Source organism: Somniosus microcephalus, unplaced genomic scaffold, assembly GCF_052327205.1.
Source record: "Somniosus microcephalus isolate GS21.2 unplaced genomic scaffold, FLI_Smic_1.0 unresolved_chr9, whole genome shotgun sequence".
Taxonomy (NCBI): domain Eukaryota; kingdom Metazoa; phylum Chordata; class Chondrichthyes; order Squaliformes; family Somniosidae; genus Somniosus; species Somniosus microcephalus.
In genome coordinates, this window is record NW_028225187.1 from 7,342,798 (window position 1) to 7,364,039 (window position 21,242).

Here is a 21,242-nt window from a genome sequence, read left to right on the forward strand (position 1 = left end):
TAACTGTTTCATTAGAAACAGAGAACAGGGGGAGTAAGGGGAACACAGTAACTGTTTAATTAGAAACAGAGAACAGGGGGATTAAGGGGAACACAGTAACTGTTTAATTAGAAACAGTGAACAGGGGGAGTAAGGGGAACACAGTAACTATATAATTCAAACAGTGAACAGGGGGAGTAAGGGGAATACAGTTACTGTTTAATTAGAAACAGGGAACAGGGAGAGTAAGTGGAACACAATAACTGTTTAATTAGAAACAGTGAACAGGGGGAGTAAGCGGAACAAAGTAACTGTTTAATTAGAAACAGTGAACAGGGGGAGTAAGGGGAACACAGTAACTGTTTAATTAGAAACAGAGAACAGGAGGAGTAAGGGAACACAGTAACTGTTTAATTAGAAAGAGTGAACAGGGGGAGTAAGGGTAACACAGTAACTGGTTAACTAGAAACAGAAAACAGGGGAAGTAAGGGGAACACAGTAACTGTTTAATTAGAAACAGAGAACAGGGGGAGTAAGGGGAATACAGTAACTGTTTAATTAGAAACAGTGATTAGGGGGAGTAAGGGGAAAACAGTAATTGTTTAATTAGAAAAAGTGAACAGGGGGAGTAAGGGGAACACTGTAACTGTTTAATTAGAAACAGTGAACAGGGGGAGTAAGGGGAACACGGTAACTGTTTAATTAGAAACAGTGAACAGGGGGAGTAAGGTGAACACAGTAACTTTTTAATTAGAAACAGTGAACAGGTGGAGTAAGGGGAACACAGTAACTGTTAAATTAGAAACAGAGAACAGGGGGAGTAAGGGGAACACAGTAACTGTTTAATTAGAATCAGAGAACAGGGGGAGTAAGGGGAACACAGAAACTGTTTAATTAGAAACAGTGAACAGGGGGAGTAATGTGAAAACAGTAGCTGTTTAATTAGAAACAGTGAACAGTGGAAGTAAGGGGAACACGGTAACTGTTTAATTAGAAACAGAGAACAGGGGGAGTAAGGGGAACACGGTAACTGTTTAATTGGAAACAGTTAACAGGGGGAGTAAGGGGAACACAGTAACTTTTTAATCAGAAACAGTGAACAGGGGGAGTAAGGGGAACAAAGTAACTGTTAATTAGATACAGAGAACAGGGGGAGTAAGGGGAACACAATAACTGTTTAATTAGAAACAGAGAACAGGGCAAGTAAGGGGAACACAGCAACTGTTTAATTAGAAACAGAGAACAGGGGGATAAGGGAACACAGTAACTGTTTAATTAGAAACAGAGAACAGGGGGAGTAAGGGTAACACAGTAACTGTTTAATTCGAAACAGTGAACAGGGGGAGTAAGGGGAACACAGTAACTGTTCAATTAGAAACAGAGAACAGGGGGAGTAAGGGAAATACAGTAACTGTTTAATTAGAAACAGTGAATAGCGGGAGTAAGGGGAACACAGTAACTGTTTAATTAGAAACAGTGAACAGGGGGAGTAAGGGGAACACGGTAACTGTTTAATTAGCAACAGTGAACAGGGGGAGTAAGGTGAAAACAGTAGCTGTTTAATTAGAAACAGTGAACAGTGGAAGTAAGGGGAACACAGTAACTGTTTAATTAGAAACAGTGAACAGGGGGAGTAAGTGGAACACAGTAACTGTATAATTAGAAACAGTGAACAAAAGGAGTAAGGGGAACACAGTAACTGTTTAATTAGAAACAGTGAACAGGGGAAGTAAGGGGAACACAGTAACTGCTTAATTAGAAACAGTGAACAGGGGGAGTATGGGGAACACAGTAACTGTTAAGTTAGAAACAGAGAACAGGGGGAGTAAGGGGAACACAGTAACTGTTTATTAGAAACAGTGAACAATGGGAGTAAGTGGAACACAGTAACTGTTAAATTAGAAACAGAGAACAGGGGAAGTAAGGGGAACACAGTAACTTTTTAATTAGAAACAGTGAACAGGGGAATCAGGGGAACACAGCAACTGTTTAATTTGAAACAGTGAAGAGGGGGAGTAAGGGGAACACAGTAACTGTTTAATTTGAAGCAGTGAACAGGGGAGTAAGGGGAACACAGTAAATGTTAAATTAGAAACAGAGAACAGGGGGAGTAAGGGGAACACAGTAACTGTTTAATTAGAATCAGAGAACAGGGGGAGTAAGGGGAACACAGAAACTGTTTAAATAGAAACAGTGAACAGGGGGAGTAAGGGGAACACAGTAACTGTTTAATTAGAAACAGTGAACAGGGGAAGTAAGGGGAACACAGTAACTGTTTAATTAGAACCAGTGAACAGGGGGAGTAAGGTGAACACAGTAACTGTTTAATTAGAAACAGTGAACAAGGGGTGTAAGGGGAACACAGTAATTGTTTAATTTAAAACAGTGAACAGGGGGAGTAAGGGGAACACGGTAACTGTTTAATTAGAAACAGTGAACAGGGGGAGTAAGGGGAACACATTAACTTTTTAATTAGAAACAGTGAACAGGGGGAGTAAGGGGAACACAGTAACTGTTTAATTAGATACGGAGAACAGGGGGAGGAAGGGGAACACAGTAACTGTTTAATTAGAAACAGAGAACAGGGCAAGTAAGGGGAACACAGTAACTGTTTAATTAGAAACAGAGAACAGGGGGAGTATGGGGAACACAGTAATTGATTATTAGAAACAGTGAATGGGGGAGTAAGGGGAACACAGTAATTGTTTAATTAGAAACAGTGAACAGGGGGAGAAAGGGGAACACAGTAACTGTTTAATTAGAAACAGTGAACAGGGGGAGTAACGGGAACACGGTAACTGTTTAATTAGAAACAGTGAACAGGGGGAGTAAGGTGAACACAGTAACTTTTTAATTAGAAACAGTGAACAGGGGGAGTAAGGGGAACACAGTAACTGTTAAATTAGAAACAGAGAACAGGGGGAGTAAGGGGAACACAGTAACTGTTTAATTAGAATCAGAGAACAGGGGGAGTAAGGGGAGCAAAGAAACTGTTTAATTAGAAACAGTGAACAGGGGGAGTAAGGTGAAAACATTAGCTGTTTAATTAGAAACAGTGAACAGTGGAAGTAAGGGGAACACAGTAACTGTTTAATTAGAAACAGTGAACAGGGTGAGTTCGGGGAACACAGTAATTGTTTAATTAGAAAGAGTGAACAGGGGGAGTAAGGGGAACACGGTAACTGTTTAATTAGAAACAGTGAACAGGGGGAGTAAGGGGAACACAGTAACTGTTTAATTAGATACAGAGAACAGGGGGAGTAAGGGGAACACAGTAACTGTTTAATTAGAAACAGAGAACAGGGCAAGTAAGGGGAACACAGTAACTGTTTAATTAGAAACAGAGAACAGGGGGATAAGGGAACACGGTAACTGTTTAATTAGAAACAGAGAACAGGGGGATAAGGGAAAACAGTAACTGTTTAATTAGAAACAGAGATCAGGGGGAGTAAGGGGAATACAGTAACTGTTTAATTAGAAACAGTGAATAGGTGGAGTAAGGGGAACACAGTAATTGTTTAATTAGAAACAGTGAACAGGGGGAGTAAGGGGAACACAGTAACTGTTTAATTAGAAACAGTGAACAGGGGGAGTAAGGGGAACACGGTAACTGTTTAATTAGAAACAGTGAACAGGGGGAGTAAGGGGAACACATTAACTGTTTAATTAGAAACAGTGAACAGGGGGAGTAAGGGGAACACAGTAACTGTTCAATTAGGAACAGAGAACAGGGGGAGTAAGGGGAACACAGTAACTGTTTAATTAGAAACAGTGAACAGGGGGAGTAAGGGGAACACAGTAACTGTTTAATTAGAAGCAGAGAACAGGGGGATAAGGGAACACAGTAACTGTTTCATTAGAAACAGAGAACAGGGGGAGTAAGGGGAACACAGTAACTGTTTAATTAGAAACAGAGAACAGGGGGAGTAAGGGGAACACAGTAACTGTTTAATTCAAACAGTGAACAGGGGGAGTAAGGGGAATACAGTAACTGTTTAATTAGAAAAAATGAACAGGGAGAGTAAGGGGAATACAGTAACTGTTTAATTAGAAACAGTGAACAGGGAGAGTAAGTGGAACACAATAACTGTTTAATTAGAAACAGTGAACAGGGGGAGTAAGCGGAACAAAGTAACTGTTTAATTAGAAACAGTGAACAGGGGGAGTAAGTGGAACACAATAACTGTTTAATTAGAAACAGTGAACAGGGGGAGTAAGCGGAACAAAGTAACTGTTTAATTAGAAACAGTGAACAGGAGGAGTAAGGGGAACACAGTAACTGTTTAATTAGAAACAGAGAACAGGGGGAGTAAGGGAACACAGTAACTGTTTAATTAGAAACAGTGAACAGGGGGAGTAAGGGTAACACAGTAACTGGTTAACTAGAAACAGAAAACAGGGGAAGTAAGGGGAACACAGTAACTGTTTAATTAGAAACAGAGAACAGGGGGAGTAAGGGGAATACAGTAACTGTTTAATTAGAAACTGTGAATAGGGGGAGTAAGGGGAACACAGTAATTGTTTAATTAGAAACAGTGAACAGGGGGAGTAAGGGGAACACAGTAACTGTTTAATTAGAAACAGTGAACAGGAGGAGTAAGGGGAACACGGTAACTGTTTAATTAGAAACAGTGAACAGGGGGAGTAAGGGGAACACAGTAACTTTTTAATTAGAAACTGTGAACAGGGGGAGTAAGGGGAACACAGTAACTGTTAAATTAGAAACAGAGAACAGGGGGAGTAAGGGGAACACAGTAACTGTTTAATTAGAATCAGAGAACAGGGGGAGTAAGGAGAACACAGAAACTGTTTAATTAGAAAGAGTGAACGGGGTAGTAATGTGAAAACTGCAGCTGTTTAATTAGAAACAGTGAACAGTGGAAGTAAGGGGAACACGGTAACTGTTTAATTAGAAACAGTGAACAGGGGGAGTTAGAGGGAACACAGTACCTGTTTAATTAGAAACAGTGAACAGGGGGAGTAAGGGGAACACGGTAACTGTTTAATTGGAAACAGTGAACAGGGGGAGTAAGGGGAACACAGTAACTTTTTAATTAGAAGCAGTGAACAGGGGGAGTAAGGGGAACACAGTAACTGTTTAATTAGAAGCAGAGAACAGGGGGATAAGAGAACACAGTAACTGTTTCATTAGAAACAGAGAACAGGGGGAGTAAGGGGAACACAGTAACTGTTTAATTAGAAACAGAGAACAGGGGGATTAAGGGGAACACAGTAACTGTTTAATTAGAAACAGTGAACAGGGGGAGTAAGGGGAACACAGTAACTGTATAATTCAAACAGTGAACAGGGGGAGTAAGGGGAATACAGTAACTGTTTAATTAGAAACAGGGAACAGGGAGAGTAAGTGGAACACAATAACTGTTTAATTAGAAAAAGTGAACAGGGGGAGTAAGCGGAACAAAGTAACTGTTTAATTAGAAACAGTGAACAGGGGGAGTAAGGGGAACACAGTAACTGTTTAATTAGAAACAGAGAACAGGGGGAGTAAGGGAACACAGTAACTGTTTAATTAGAAACAGTGAACAGGGGGAGTAAGGGTAACACAGTAACTGGTTAACTAAAAACAGAAAACAGGGGAAGTAAGGGGAACACAGTAACTGTTTAATTAGAAACAGAGAACAGGGGGAGTAAGGGGAATACAGTAACTGTTTAATTAGAAACAGTGAATAGGGGGAGTAAGGGGAACACAGTAATTGTTTAATTAGAAAAAGTGAACAGGGGGAGTAAGGGGAACACAGTAACTGTTTAATTAGAAACAGTGAACAGGGGGAGTAAGGGGAACACGGTAACTGTTTAATTAGAAACAGTGAACAGGGGGAGTAAGGTGAACACAGTAACTTTTTAATTAGAAACAGTGAACAGGGGGAGTAAGGGGAACACAGTAACTGTTAAATTAGAAACAGAGAACAGGGGGAGTAAGGGGAACACAGTAACTGTTTAATTAGAATCAGAGAACAGGGGGAGTAAGGGGAACACAGAAACTGTTTAATTAGAGACAGTGAACAGGGGGAGTAATGTGAAAACAGTAGCTGTTTAATTAGAAACAGTGAACAGTGGAAGTAAGGGGAACACGGTAACTGTTTAATTAGAAACAGAGAACAGGGGGAGTAAGGGGAACACGGTAACTGTTTAATTGGAAACAGTTAACAGGGGGAGTAAGGGGAACACAGTAACTATTTAATTAGAAACAGTGAACAGGGGGAGTAAGGGGAACACAGTAACTGTTTAATTAGATACAGAGAACAGGGGGAGTAAGGGGAACACAATATCTGTTTAATTAGAAACAGAGAACAGGGCAAGTAAGGGGAACACAGCAACTGTTTAATTAGAAACAGAGAACAGGGGGATAAGGGAACACAGTAACTGTTTAATTATAAACAGAGAACAGGGGGAGTAAGGGTAACACAGTAACTGTTTAATTCGAAACAGTGAACAGGGGGAGTAAGGGGAACACAGTAACTGTTTAATTAGAAACAGAGAACAGGGGGAGTAAGGGGAATACAGTAACTGTTTAATTAGAAACAGTGAATAGGGGGAGTAAGGGGAACACAGTAACTGTTTAATTAGAAACAGTGAACAGGGGGAGTAAGGGGAACACGGTAACTGTTTAATTAGAAACAGAGAACAGGGGGAGTAAGGTGAACACAGTAACTTTTTAATTAGAAACAGTGAACAGGGGGAGTAAGGGGAACACAGTAACTGTTAAATTAGAAACAGAGAACAGGGGGAGTAAGGGGAACACAGTAACTGTTTCATTAGAATCAGAGAACAGGGGGAGTAAGGGGAACACAGAAACTGTTTAATTAGCAACAGTGAACAGGGGGAGTAAGGTGAAAACAGTAGCTGTTTAATTAGAAACAGTGAACAGTGGAAGTAAGGGGAACACTGTAACTGTTTAATTAGAAACAGTGAACAAGGGGTGTAAGGGGAACACAGTAATTGTTTAATTTAAAACAGTGAACAGGGGGAGTAAGGGGAACACGGTAACTGTTTAATTAGAAACAGTGAACAGGGGAAGTAAGGGGAACACAGTATCTTTTTAATTAGAAAGAGTGAACAGGGGGAGTAAGGGGAACACAATAACTGTTTAATTAGATACGGAGAACAGGGGGAGTAAGGGGAACACAGTAACTGTTTAATTAGAAACAGAGAACAGGGCAAATAAGGGGAACACAGTTACTGTTTAATTAGAAACAGAGAACAGGGGGATAAGGGAACACAGTAACTGTTTAATTAGAAACAGAGAACAGGGGGAGTAAGGGGAACACAGTAATTGTTTAATTAGAAACAGTGAATAGGGGGAGTAAGGGGAACACAGTAATTGTTTAATTAGAAACAGTGAACAGGGGGAGTAAGGGGAACACAGTAACTGTTTAATTAGAAACAGTGAACAGGGGGAGTAACGGGAACACGGTAACTGTTTAATTAGAAAGAGTGAACAGGGGGAGTAAGGTGAACACAGTAACTTTTTAATTAGAAACAGTGAACAGGGGGAGTAAGGGGAACACAGTAACTGTTTAATTAGAATCAGAGAACAGGGGGAGTAAGGGGAACACAGAAACTTTAATTAGAAACAGTGAACAGGGGGAGTAAGGTGAAAACAGTAGCTGTTTAATTAGAAACAGTGAACAGTGGAAGTAAGGGGAACACAGTAACTGTTTAATTAGAAACAGTGAACAGGTGGAGTTCGGTGAACACAGTAATTGTTTAATTAGAAACAGTGAACAGGGGGAGTAAAGGGAACACGGTAACTGTTTAATTAGAAACAGTGAACAGGGGGAGTAAGGGGAACACAGTAACTATTTAATTAGATACAGAGAACAGGGGGAGTAAGGGGAACACAGTAACTGTTTAATTAGAAACAGAGAACAGGGCAAGTAAGGGGAACACAGTAACTGTTTAATTAGAAACAGAGAACAGGAGGATAAGGGAACACGGTAACTGTTTAATTAGAAACAGAGAACAGGGGGATAAGGGAACACAGTAACTGTTTAATTAGAAACAGAGATCAGGGGGAGTAAGGGGAATACAGTAACTGTTTAATTAGAAACAGTGAATAGGTGGAGTAAGGGGAACACAGTAATTGTTTAATTAGAAACAGTGAACAGGGGGAGTAAGGGGAACACAGTAACTGTTTAATTAGAAACAGTGAACAGGGGGAGTAAGGGGAACACGGTAACTGTTTAATTAGAAACAGTGAACAGGGGGAGTAAGGGGAACACAGTAACTGTTTAATTAGAAAGAGTGAACAGGGGGAGTAAGGGGTACACAGTAATTGTTCAATTAGAAACAGAGAACAGGGGGAGTAAGGGGAACAGAGTAACGGTTTAATTAGAAACAGTGAACAGGGGGAGTAAGGGGAACACAGTAACTGTTCAATTAGAAGCAGAGAACAGGGGGATACGGGAACACAGTAACTGTTTCATTAGAAACAGAGAACAGGGGGAGTAAGGGGAACACTGTAACTGTTTAATTAGAAACAGAGAACAGGGGGATTAAGGGGAACACAGTAACTGTTTAATTAGAAACAGTGAACAGGGGGAGTAAGGGGAACACAGTAACTGTTTAATTCAAACAGTGAACAGGGGGAGTAAGGGGAATACAGTAACTGTTTAATTAGAAACAGTGAACAGGGAGAGTAAGTGGAACACAATAACTGTTTAATTAGAAACAGTCAACAGGGGGAGTAAGGGGAACACAGTAACTGTTTAATTAGAAACAGAGAACAGGGGGAATAAGGGGAACACGGTAACTGTTTAATTGGAAACAGTGAACAGGGGGAGTAAGGGGAACACAGTAACTTTTTAATTAGAAACAGTGAACAGGGGGAGTAAGGGGAACACAGAAACTGTTTAATTAGAAACAGTGAACAGGGGGAGTAATGTGAAAACAGTAGCTGTTTAATTAGAAACAGTGAACAGTGGAAGTAAGGGGAACACGGTAACTGTTTCATTAGAAACAGAGAACAGGGGGAGTAAGGGGAACACGGTAACTGTTTAATTGGAAACAGTTAACAGGGGGAGTAAGGGGAACACAGTAACTATTTAATTAGAAACAGTGAACAGGGGGAGTAAGGGGAACACAGTAACTGTTTAATTAGATACAGAGAACAGGGGGAGTAAGGGGAACACAATATCTGTTTAATTAGAAACAGAGAACAGGGCAAGTAAGGGGAACACAGCAACTGTTTAATTAGAAACAGAGAACAGGGGGATAAGGGAACACAGTAACTGTTTAATTATAAACAGAGAACAGGGGGAGTAAGGGTAACACAGTAACTGTTTAATTCGAAACAGTGAACAGGGGGAGTAAGGGGAACACAGTAACTGTTTAATTAGAAACAGAGAACAGGGGGAGTAAGGGGAATACAGTAACTGTTTAATTAGAAACAGTGAATAGGGGGAGTAAGGGGAACACAGTAACTGTTTAATTAGAAACAGTGAACAGGGGGAGTAAGGGGAACACGGTAACTGTTTAATTAGAAACAGAGAACAGGGGGAGTAAGGTGAACACAGTAACTTTTTAATTAGAAACAGTGAACAGGGGGAGTAAGGGGAACACAGTAACTGTTAAATTAGAAACAGAGAACAGGGGGAGTAAGGGGAACACAGTAACTGTTTCATTAGAATCAGAGAACAGGGGGAGTAAGGGGAACACAGAAACTGTTTAATTAGCAACAGTGAACAGGGGGAGTAAGGTGAAAACAGTAGCTGTTTAATTAGAAACAGTGAACAGTGGAAGTAAGGGGAACACTGTAACTGTTTAATTAGAAACAGTGAACCAGGGGTGTAAGGGGAACACAGTAATTGTTTAATTTAAAACAGTGAACAGGGGGAGTAAGGGGAACACGGTAACTGTTTAATTAGAAACAGTGAACAGGGGAAGTAAGGGGAACACAGTATCTTTTTAATTAGAAAGAGTGAACAGGGGGAGTAAGGGGAACACAATAACTGTTTAATTAGATACGGAGAACAGGGGGAGTAAGGGGAACACAGTAACTGTTTAATTAGAAACAGAGAACAGGGCAAATAAGGGGAACACAGTTACTGTTTAATTAGAAACAGAGAACAGGGGGATAAGGGAACACAGTAACTGTTTAATTAGAAACAGAGAACAGGGGGAGTAAGGGGAACACAGTAATTGTTTAATTAGAAACAGTGAATAGGGGGAGTAAGGGGAACACAGTAATTGTTTAATTAGAAACAGTGAACAGGGGGAGTAAGGGGAACACAGTAACTGTTTAATTAGAAACAGTGAACAGGGGGAGTAACGGGAACACGGTAACTGTTTAATTAGAAAGAGTGAACAGGGGGAGTAAGGTGAACACAGTAACTTTTTAATTAGAAACAGTGAACAGGGGGAGTAAGGGGAACACAGTAACTGTTTAATTAGAATCAGAGAACAGGGGGAGTAAGGGGAACACAGAAACTTTAATTAGAAACAGTGAACAGGGGGAGTAAGGTGAAAACAGTAGCTGTTTAATTAGAAACAGTGAACAGTGGAAGTAAGGGGAACACAGTAACTGTTTAATTAGAAACAGTGAACAGGTGGAGTTCGGTGAACACAGTAATTGTTTAATTAGAAACAGTGAACAGGGGGAGTAAAGGGAACACGGTAACTGTTTAATTAGAAACAGTGAACAGGGGGAGTAAGGGGAACACAGTAACTATTTAATTAGATACAGAGAACAGGGGGAGTAAGGGGAACACAGTAACTGTTTAATTAGAAACAGAGAACAGGGCAAGTAAGGGGAACACAGTAACTGTTTAATTAGAAACAGAGAACAGGAGGATAAGGGAACACGGTAACTGTTTAATTAGAAACAGAGAACAGGGGGATAAGGGAACACAGTAACTGTTTAATTAGAAACAGAGATCAGGGGGAGTAAGGGGAATACAGTAACTGTTTAATTAGAAACAGTGAATAGGTGGAGTAAGGGGAACACAGTAATTGTTTAATTAGAAACAGTGAACAGGGGGAGTAAGGGGAACACAGTAACTGTTTAATTAGAAACAGTGAACAGGGGGAGTAAGGGGAACACGGTAACTGTTTAATTAGAAACAGTGAACAGGGGGAGTAAGGGGAACACAGTAACTGTTTAATTAGAAAGAGTGAACAGGGGGAGTAAGGGGTACACAGTAATTGTTCAATTAGAAACAGAGAACAGGGGGAGTAAGGGGAACAGAGTAACGGTTTAATTAGAAACAGTGAACAGGGGGAGTAAGGGGAACACAGTAACTGTTCAATTAGAAGCAGAGAACAGGGGGATACGGGAACACAGTAACTGTTTCATTAGAAACAGAGAACAGGGGGAGTAAGGGGAACACTGTAACTGTTTAATTAGAAACAGAGAACAGGGGGATTAAGGGGAACACAGTAACTGTTTAATTAGAAACAGTGAACAGGGGGAGTAAGGGGAACACAGTAACTGTTTAATTCAAACAGTGAACAGGGGGAGTAAGGGGAATACAGTAACTGTTTAATTAGAAACAGTGAACAGGGAGAGTAAGTGGAACACAATAACTGTTTAATTAGAAACAGTCAACAGGGGGAGTAAGGGGAACACAGTAACTGTTTAATTAGAAACAGAGAACAGGGGGAATAAGGGGAACACGGTAACTGTTTAATTGGAAACAGTGAACAGGGGGAGTAAGGGGAACACAGTAACTTTTTAATTAGAAACAGTGAACAGGGGGAGTAAGGGGAACCCAGTAACTGTTTAATTAGAAGCAGAGAACAGGGGGATAAGGGAACACAGTAACTCTTTCATTAGAAACAGAGAACAGGGGGAGTAAGGGGAACACGGTAACTGTTTAATTAGAAACAGTGAACAGGGGGAGTAAGGTGAACACAGTAACTTTTTAATTAGAAACAGTGAACAGGGGGAGTAAGTGGAACACAGTAACTGTTTAATTAGAAACAGTGAACAGGGGGAGTAAGGGGAACACAGTAACTGTTTAATTCAAACAGTGAACAGGGGGAGTATGGGGAATACAGTAACTGTTTAATTAGAAACAGTGAACAGGGAGAGTAAGTGGAACACAATAACTGTTTAATTAGAAACAGTGAACAGGTGGAGTAAGCGGAACAAAGTAACTGTTTAATTAGAAACAGTGAACAGGGGGAGTAAGGGGAACACAGTAACTGTTTAATTAGAAACAGAGAACAGGGGGAGTAAGGGAACACAGTAACTGTTTAATTAGAAACAGTGAACAGGGGGAGTAAGGGTAACACAGTAACTGGTTAACTAGAAACAAAAAACAGGGGAAGTAAGGGGAGCACAGTAACTGTTTAATTAGAAACAGAGAACAGGGGGAGTAAGGGGAATACAGTAACTGTTTAATTAGAAACAGTGAATAGGGGGAGTCAGGGGAACACAGTAATTGTTTAATTAGAAACAGTGAACAGGGGGAGTAAGGGGAACAAAGTAACTGTTTAATTAGAAACAGTGAACAGGGGGAGTAAGGGGAACACGGTAACTGTTTAATTAGAAACAGTGAACAGGGGGAGTAAGGTGAACACAGTAACTTTTTAATTAGAAACAGTGAACAGGGGGAGTAAGGGGAACACAGTAACTGTTAAATTAGAAACAGAGAACAGGGGGAGTAAGGGGAACACAGTAACTGTTTAATTAGAATCAGAGAACAGGGGGAGTAAGGGGAACACAGAAACTGTTTAATTAGAAACAGTGAACAGGGGGAGTAATGTGAAAACAATAGCTGTTTAATTAGAAACAGTGAACAGTGGAAGTAAGGGGAACACGGTAACTGTTTAATTAGAAACAGTGAATAGGGGGAGTAAGGGGAAAACAGTAACTTTTTAATTAGAAACAGTGAACAGGGGGAGTAAGGGGAACACGGTAACTGTTTAATTAGAAACAGAGAACAGGGGGAGTAAGGTGAACACAGTAACTTTTTAATTAGAAACAGTGAACAGGGGGAGTAAGGGGAACACAGTAACTGTTAAATTAGAAACAGAGAACAGGGGGAGTAAGGGGAACACAGTAACTGTTTAATTAGAATCAGAGAACGGGGGAGTAAGGGGAACACAGAAACTGTTTAATTAGAAACAGTGAACAGGGGGAGTAAGGTGAAAACAGTAGTTGTTTAATTAGAAACAGTGAACAGTGGAAGTAAGGGGAACACAGTAACTGTTTAATTAGAAACAGTGAACAGGGGGAGTAAGGGGAACACGGTAACTGTTTAATTAGAAACAGTGAACAGGGGGAGTAAGGGGAACACAGTAACTGTTTAATTAGAAACAGTGAACAGGGGGAGTAAGGTGAACACAGTAACTGTTAAATTAGAAACAGAGAACAGGGGGAGTAAGGGGAACACAGTAACTTTTTAATTAGACACAGTGAACAGGGGGAGTAAGGGGAACACAGTAACTTTTTAATTAGAAACAGTGAACAGGGGGAGTAAGGGGAACACAGTAACTGTTTAATTAGATACATAGAACAGGGGGAGTAAGGGGAACACAGTAACTGTTTAATTAGAAACAGAGAACAGGGCAAGTAAGGGGAACACAGTAACTGTTTAATTAGAAACAGAGAACAGGGGGATAAGGGAACACAGTAACTGTTTAATTAGAAACAGAGAACAGGGGGAGTAAGGGGAACACAGTAACTGTTTAATTAGAAACAATGAACGGGGGAGTAAGGGAAACACAGTAACTGTTTAATTAGAAACAGAGAACAGGGGGAGTAAGGGGAATACAGTAACTGTTTAATTAGAAACAGTGAATAGGGGCATTAAGGGGAACACAGTAAATGTTTAATTAGAAACAGTGAACAGGGGGAGTAAGGGGAACACAGTAACTGTTTAATTAGAAACAGTGAACAGGGGGAGTAAGGGGACACGGTAACTGTTTAATTAGAAACAGTGAACAGGGGGAGTAAGGTGAACACAGTAACTTTTTAATTAGAAACAGTGAAAAAGTGGAGTAAGGGGAACACAGTAACTGTTCATTTAGAAACAGAGAACAGGGGGAGTAAGGGGAACACAGTAACAGTTTAATTAGAAACAGAGAACATGCAGGTAAGGGGAACACAGTAACTGCTTAATTAGAAGCAGAGAACAGGGGGATAAGGGAACACAGTAACTGTTTCATTAGAAACAGAGAACAGGGGGAGCAAGGGTAACACAGTAACTGGTTAACTAGAAACAGAAAACAGGGGAAGTAAGGGGAACACAGTAACTGTATAATTCGAAACAGTGAACAGGGGGAGTAAGGGGAACTTAGTAACTGTTTAATTAGAAACAGTGAACAGGGGGAGTAAGGGGAACACAGTAACTGTTTAATTAGAAGCAGTGAACAGGAGGAGTAAGGGGAACACAGTAACTGATTAATTAGAAACAGTGAACAGGGGGAGTAAGGGGAACACAGTAACTGTTTAATTCGAAACAGTGAACGGTGGAAGTAAGGGGAACACAGTAACTGTTTAATTAGAAACAGAGAACAGGGGAAGTAAGGGGAACAAAGTAACTCCTTAATTAGAAACAGTGAACAGGGGGAGTAAGGGGAACACAGTAACTGTTTAATTAGAAGCAGTGAACAGGGGGAGTAAGGCGAACACAGTAACTTTTTAATTAGAAACAGAGAACATTGGGAGTAAGGGGAACACAGTTACTGTTTAATTAGAAAAAGAGAACAGGGGGAGTAAGGGGAACACAGTAACTGTTTAATTAGAAACAGTGAACAGGGGAAGTAAGGGGAACACAGTAAATGTTTAATTAGAAACAGTGAACAGGGGGAGTAAGGGGATCACAGTAACCGTTTAATTAGAAACAGAGAACAGGGGGAGTAAGGGGAACACAGTAACTGTTAAATTAGAAACAGAGAACAGGGGAAGTAAGGGGAACACAGTAACTGTTTAATTAGAAACAGTGAACAGGGGGAGTAAGGTGAAAACAGTAGCTGTTTAATTAGAAACAGTGAACAGTGGAAGTAAGGGGAACACAGTAACTGTTTAATTAGAAACAGTGAACAGGGGGTGTAAGGGGAACACAGTAATTGTTTAATTAGAAACAGTGAACAAGGGGTGTAACGGGAACACAGTAATTGTTTAATTAGAAACAGTGAACGGGGGAGTAAGGGGAACACTGCAACTTTTTAATTAGAAACAGTGAACAGGGGGAGTAAGGGGAACACTGTAACTGTTTAATTAGATACAGAGAACAGGGGGAGTAAGGGGAACACAGTAACAGTTTAATTAGAAACAGAGAACAGGGCAAGTAAGGGGAACACAGTAACTGTTTAATTAGAAACAGAGAACAGGGGGATAAGGGAACACAGTAACTGTTTAATTAGAAACAGAACAGGGGGAGTAAGGGGAACACAGTAACTGTTTAATTAGAAACAGTGAACAGGGGGAGTAAGTGGAACACAGTCACTGTTTAATTAGAAACAGAGAACAGGGGGAGTAAGGGGAACACAGTAACTGTTTAATTAGAAACAGTGAACAGGGGGAGTAAGGGGAACACAGTAACTGTTTAATTAGAAACAGTGAACAGGGGGAGTAAGGTGAACACAGTAACTTTTTAATTAGAAACAGTGAACAGGGGGAGTAAGGGGAACACAGTAACTGTTAAATTAGAAACAATGAACAGGGGGAGTTAGGGGAACACAGTAACTGTTTAATTAGAAACAGAGAACAGGGCAAGTAAGGGGAACACAGTAACTGCTTAATTAGAATCAGAGAACAGTGGGAGTAAGGGGAACACAGTAACTGTTTAATTAGAAACAGAGAACAGGGGGAGTAAGGGGAACACAGTAACTGTTTCATTAGAAACAGTGAACAGGGGGAGTAAGGGGAACACAGTAACTGTTTAATTAGAAACAGAGAACAGGGGGAGTAAGGGGAATACAGTAACTGTTTAATTAGAAACAGTGAATAGGGGGAGTAAGGGGAACACAGTAATTGTTCAATTAGAAACAGTGAACAGGGGGAGTAAGGGGAACACAGTAACTGTTTAATTAGAAACAGTGAACAGGGGGAGTAAGGGGAACACAGTAACTGTTTAATTAGAAACAGTGAACAGGGGGAGTACGGTGAACACGGTAACTGTTTAATTAGACACAGTGAACAGGGGGAGTAAGGGGAACACGGTAACTGTTTAATTAGAAACAGTGAACAGGGGGAGTAAGGTGAACACAGTAACATTTTAATTAGAAACAGTGAACAGGGTGTGTAAGGGGAACACAGTAACTGTTCAATTAGAAACAGTGAACCGGGGAAGTAAGGGGAACACAGTAACTGTTTAATTAGAAGCAGAGAACAGGGGGATAAGGGAACACAGTAACTGTTTCATTAGAAACAGAGAACAGGGGGATTAAGGGGAACACAGTAACTGTTTAATTGGAAACAGTGAACAGGGGGAGTAAGGGGAACACAGTAACTGTTTAATTAGAAACAGAGAACAGGGGGAGTAAGTGGAACACAATAACTGTTTAATTAGAAACAGTGAACAGGGGGAGGAAGCGGAACAAAGTAACTGTTTAATTAGAAACAGTGAACAGGGGGAGTAAGGGGAACACAGTAACTGTTTAATTAGAAACAGAGATCAGGGGGAGTAAGGGGAACACAGTAACTGTTTAATTAGAAACAGTGAACAGGGGAAGTAAAGGGAACACGGTAACTGGTTATTAGAAACAGTGAACAGTGGATGTAAGGGGAGCACAGGAACTATTAATTACAAACAGAGGGGGAGTAAGGGGAACAAAGTAACTGTTTAATTAGAAACAGTGAACGGGGGAAGTAAGGGGAACACAGTAACTGTTTAATTAGAAACAGAGAACAGGGGAAGTAAGGGGAACAAAGTAACTCTTTAATTAGAAACAGTGAACAGGGGGAGTAAGGGGAACACAGTAACTGTTTAATTAGAAGCAGTGAACAGGGGGAGTAAGGCGAACACAGTAACTTTTTAATTAGAAACAGAGAACATTGGGAGTAAGGGGAACACAGTTACTGTTTAATTAGAAAAAGAGAACAGGGGGAGTAAGGGGAACACAGTAACTGTTTAATTAGAAACAGTGAACAGGGGAAGTAAGGGGAACACAGTAAAAGTTTAATTAGAAACAGTGAACAGGGGGAGTAAGGGGATCACAGTAACTGTTTAATTAGAAACAGAGAACAGGGGGAGTAAGGGGAACACAGTAACTGTTAAATTAGAAGCAGAGAACAGGGGGATAAGGAAACACAGTAACTGTTTCATTAGAAACAGAGAACAGGGGGATTAAGGGGAACACAGTAACTGTTTAATTGGAAACAGTGAACAGGGGGAGTAAGGGGAACACAGTAACTGTTTAATTAGAAACAGAGAACAGGGGGAGTAAGTGGAACACAGTAACTGTTTCATTAGAAACAGAGAACAGGGGGATTAAGGGGAACACAGTAACTGTTTAATTGGAAACAGTGAACAGGGGGAGTAAGGGGAACACAGTAACTGTTTAATTAGAAACAGAGAACAGGGGGAGTAAGTGGAACACAATAACTGTTTAATTAGAAACAGTGAACAGGGGGAGGAAGCGGAACAAAGTAACTGTTTAATTAGAAACAGTGAACAGGGGGAGTAAGGGGAACACAGTAACTGTTTAATTAGAAACAGAGATCAGGGGGAGTAAGGGGAACACAGTAACTGTTTAATTAGAAACAGTGAACAGGGGAAGTAAAGGGAACACGGTAACTGGTTATTAGAAACAGTGAACAGTGGATGTAAGGGGAGCACAGGAACTATTAATTACAAACAGAGGGTGAGTAAGGGGAACAAAGTAACTGTTTAATTAGAAACAGTGAACGGGGGAAGTAAGGGGAACACAGTAACTGTTTAATTAGAAACAGAGAACAGGGGAAGTAAGGGGAACAAAGTAACTCTTTAATTAGAAACAGTGAACAGGGGGAGTAAGGGGAACACATTAACTGTTTAATTAGAAGCAGTGAACAGGGGGAGTAAGGCGAACACAGTAACTTTTTAATTAGAAACAGAGAACATTGGGAGTAAGGGGAACACAGTTACTGTTTAATTAGAAAAAGAGAACAGGGGGAGTAAGGGGAACACAGTAACTGTTTAATTAGAAACAGTGAACAGGGGAAGTAAGGGGAACACAGTAAAAGTTTAATTAGAAACAGTGAACAGGGGGAGTAAGGGGAACACTGTAACTGTTTAATTAGATACAGAGAACAGGGGGAGTAAGTGGAACACAATAACTGTTTAATTAGAAACAGTGAACAGGGGGAGGAAGCGGAACAAAGTAACTGTTTAATTAGAAACAGTGAACAGGGGGAGTAAGGGGAACACAGTAACTGTTTAATTAGAAACAGAGATCAGGGGGAGTAAGGGGAACACAGTAACTGTTTAATTACAAACAGAGATCAGGGGGAGTAAGGGGAACACAGTAACTGTTTAATTAGAAACAGTGAACAGGGGGAGTACGGTGAACACGGTAACTGTTTAATTAGACACAGTGAACAGGGGGAGTAAGGGGAACACGGTAACTGTTTAATTAGAAACAGTGAACAGGGGGAGTAAGGTGAACACAGTAACATTTTAATTAGAAACAGTGAACAGGGGGTGTAAGGGGAACACAGTAACTGTTCAAGTAGAAACAGTGAACCGGGGAAGTAAGGGGAACACAGTAACTGTTTAATTAGAAGCAGAGAACAGGGGGATAAGGGAACACAGTAACTGTTTCATTAGAAACAGAGAACAGGGGGATTAAGGGGAACACAGTAACTGTTTAATTGGAAACAGTGAACAGGGGGAGTAAGGGGAACACAGTAACTGTTTAATTAGAAACAGAGAACAGGGGGAGTAAGTGGAACACAATAACTGTTTAATTAGAAACAGTGAACAGGGGGAGGAAGCGGAACAAAGTAACTGTTTAATTAGAAACAGTGAACAGGGGGAGTAAGGGGAACACAGTAACTGTTTAATTAGAAACAGAGATCAGGGGGAGTAAGGGGAACACAGTAACTGTTTAATTAGAAACAGTGAACAGGGGAAGTAAAGGGAACACGGTAACTGGTTATTAGAAACAGTGAACAGTGGATGTAAGGGGAGCACAGGAACTATTAATTACAAACAGAGGGGGAGTAAGGGGAACAAAGTAACTGTTTAATTAGAAACAGTGAACGGGGGAAGTAAGGGGAACACAGTAACTGTTTAATTAGAAACAGAGAACAGGGGAAGTAAGGGGAACAAAGTAACTCTTTAATTAGAAACAGTGAACAGGGGGAGTAAGGGGAACACAGTAACTGTTTAATTAGAAGCAGTGAACAGGGGGAGTAAGGCGAAAACAGTAACTTTTTAATTAGAAACAGAGAACATTGGGAGTAAGGGGAACACAGTTACTGTTTAATTAGAAAAAGAGAACAGGGGGAGTAAGGGGAACACAGTAACTGTTTAATTAGAAACAGTGAACAGGGGAAGTAAGGGGAACACAGTAAAAGTTTAATTAGAAACAGTGAACAGGGGGAGTAAGGGGATCACAGTAACTGTTTAATTAGAAACAGAGAACAGGGGGAGTAAGGGGAACACAGTAACTGTTAAATTAGAAGCAGAGAACAGGGGGATAAGGAAACACAGTAACTGTTTCATTAGAAACAGAGAACAGGGGGATTAAGGGGAACACAGTAACTGTTTAATTGGAAACAGTGAACAGGGGGAGTAAGGGGAACACAGTAACTGTTTAATTAGAAACAGAGAACAGGGGGAGTAAGTGGAACACAGTAACTGTTTCATTAGAAACAGAGAACAGGGGGATTAAGGGGAACACAGTAACTGTTTAATTGGAAACAGTGAACAGGGGGAGTAAGGGGAACACAGTAACTGTTTAATTAGAAACAGAGAACAGGGGGAGTAAGTGGAACACAATAACTGTTTAATTAGAAACAGTGAACAGGGGGAGGAAGCGGAACAAAGTAACTGTTTAATTAGAAACAGTGAACAGGGGGAGTAAGGGGAACACAGTAACTGTTTAATTAGAAACAGAGATCAGGGGGAGTAAGGGGAACACAGTAACTGTTTAATTAGAAACAGTGAACAGGGGAAGTAAAGGGAACACGGTAACTGGTTATTAGAAACAGTGAACAGTGGATGTAAGGGGAGCACAGGAACTATTAATTACAAACAGAGGGGGAGTAAGGGGAACAAAGTAACTGTTTAATTAGAAACAGTGAACGGGGGAAGTAAGGGGAACACAGTAACTGTTTAATTAGAAACAGAGAACAGGGGAAGTAAGGGGAACAAAGTAACTCTTTAATTAGAAACAGTGAACAGGGGGAGTAAGGGGAACACAGTAACTGTTTAATTAGAAGCAGTGAACAGGGGGAGTAAGGCGAACACAGTAACTTTTTAATTAGAAACAGAGAACATTGGGAGTAAGGGGAACACAGTTACTGTTTAATTAGAAAAAGAGAACAGGGGGAGTAAGGGGAACACAGTAACTGTTTAATTAGAAACAGTGAACAGGGGAAGTAAGGGGAACACAGTAAAAGTTTAATTAGAAACAGTGAACAGGGGGAGTAAGGGGATCACAGTAACTGTTTAATTAGAAACAGAGAACAGGGGGAGTAAGGGGAACACAGTAACTGTTAAATTAGAAACAGAGAACAGGGGAAGTAAGGGGAACACAGTAACTGTTTAATTAGAAACAGTGAACAGGGGGAGTAAGGTGAAAACAGTAGCTGTTTAATTAGAAACAGTGAACAGTGGAAGTAAGGGGAACACAGTAACTGTTTAATTAGAAACAGTGAACAGGGGGTGTAAGGGGAACACAGTAATTGTTTAATTAGAAACAGTGAACAAGGGGTGTAACGGGAACACAGTAATTGTTTAATTAGAAACAGTGAACGGGGGAGTAAGGGGAGCACTGTAACTTTTTAATTAGAAACAGTGAACAGGGGGAGTAAGGGGAACACTGTAACTGTTTAATTAGATACAGAGAACAGGGGGAGTAAGGGGAACACAGTAACTGTTTAATTAGAAACAGTGAACAAGGTGTGTAACGGGAACACAGTAATTGTTTAATTAGAAACAGTGAACGGGGGAGTAAGGGGAACACTGTAACTTTTTAATTAGAAACAGTGAACAGGGGGAGTAAGGGGAACACTGTAACTGTTTAATTAGATACAGAGAACAGGGGGAGTAAGGGGAACACAGTAACTGTTTATTTAGAAACAGAGAACAGGGCAAGTAAGGGGAACACAGTAACTGTTTAATTAGAAACAGAGAACAGGGGGA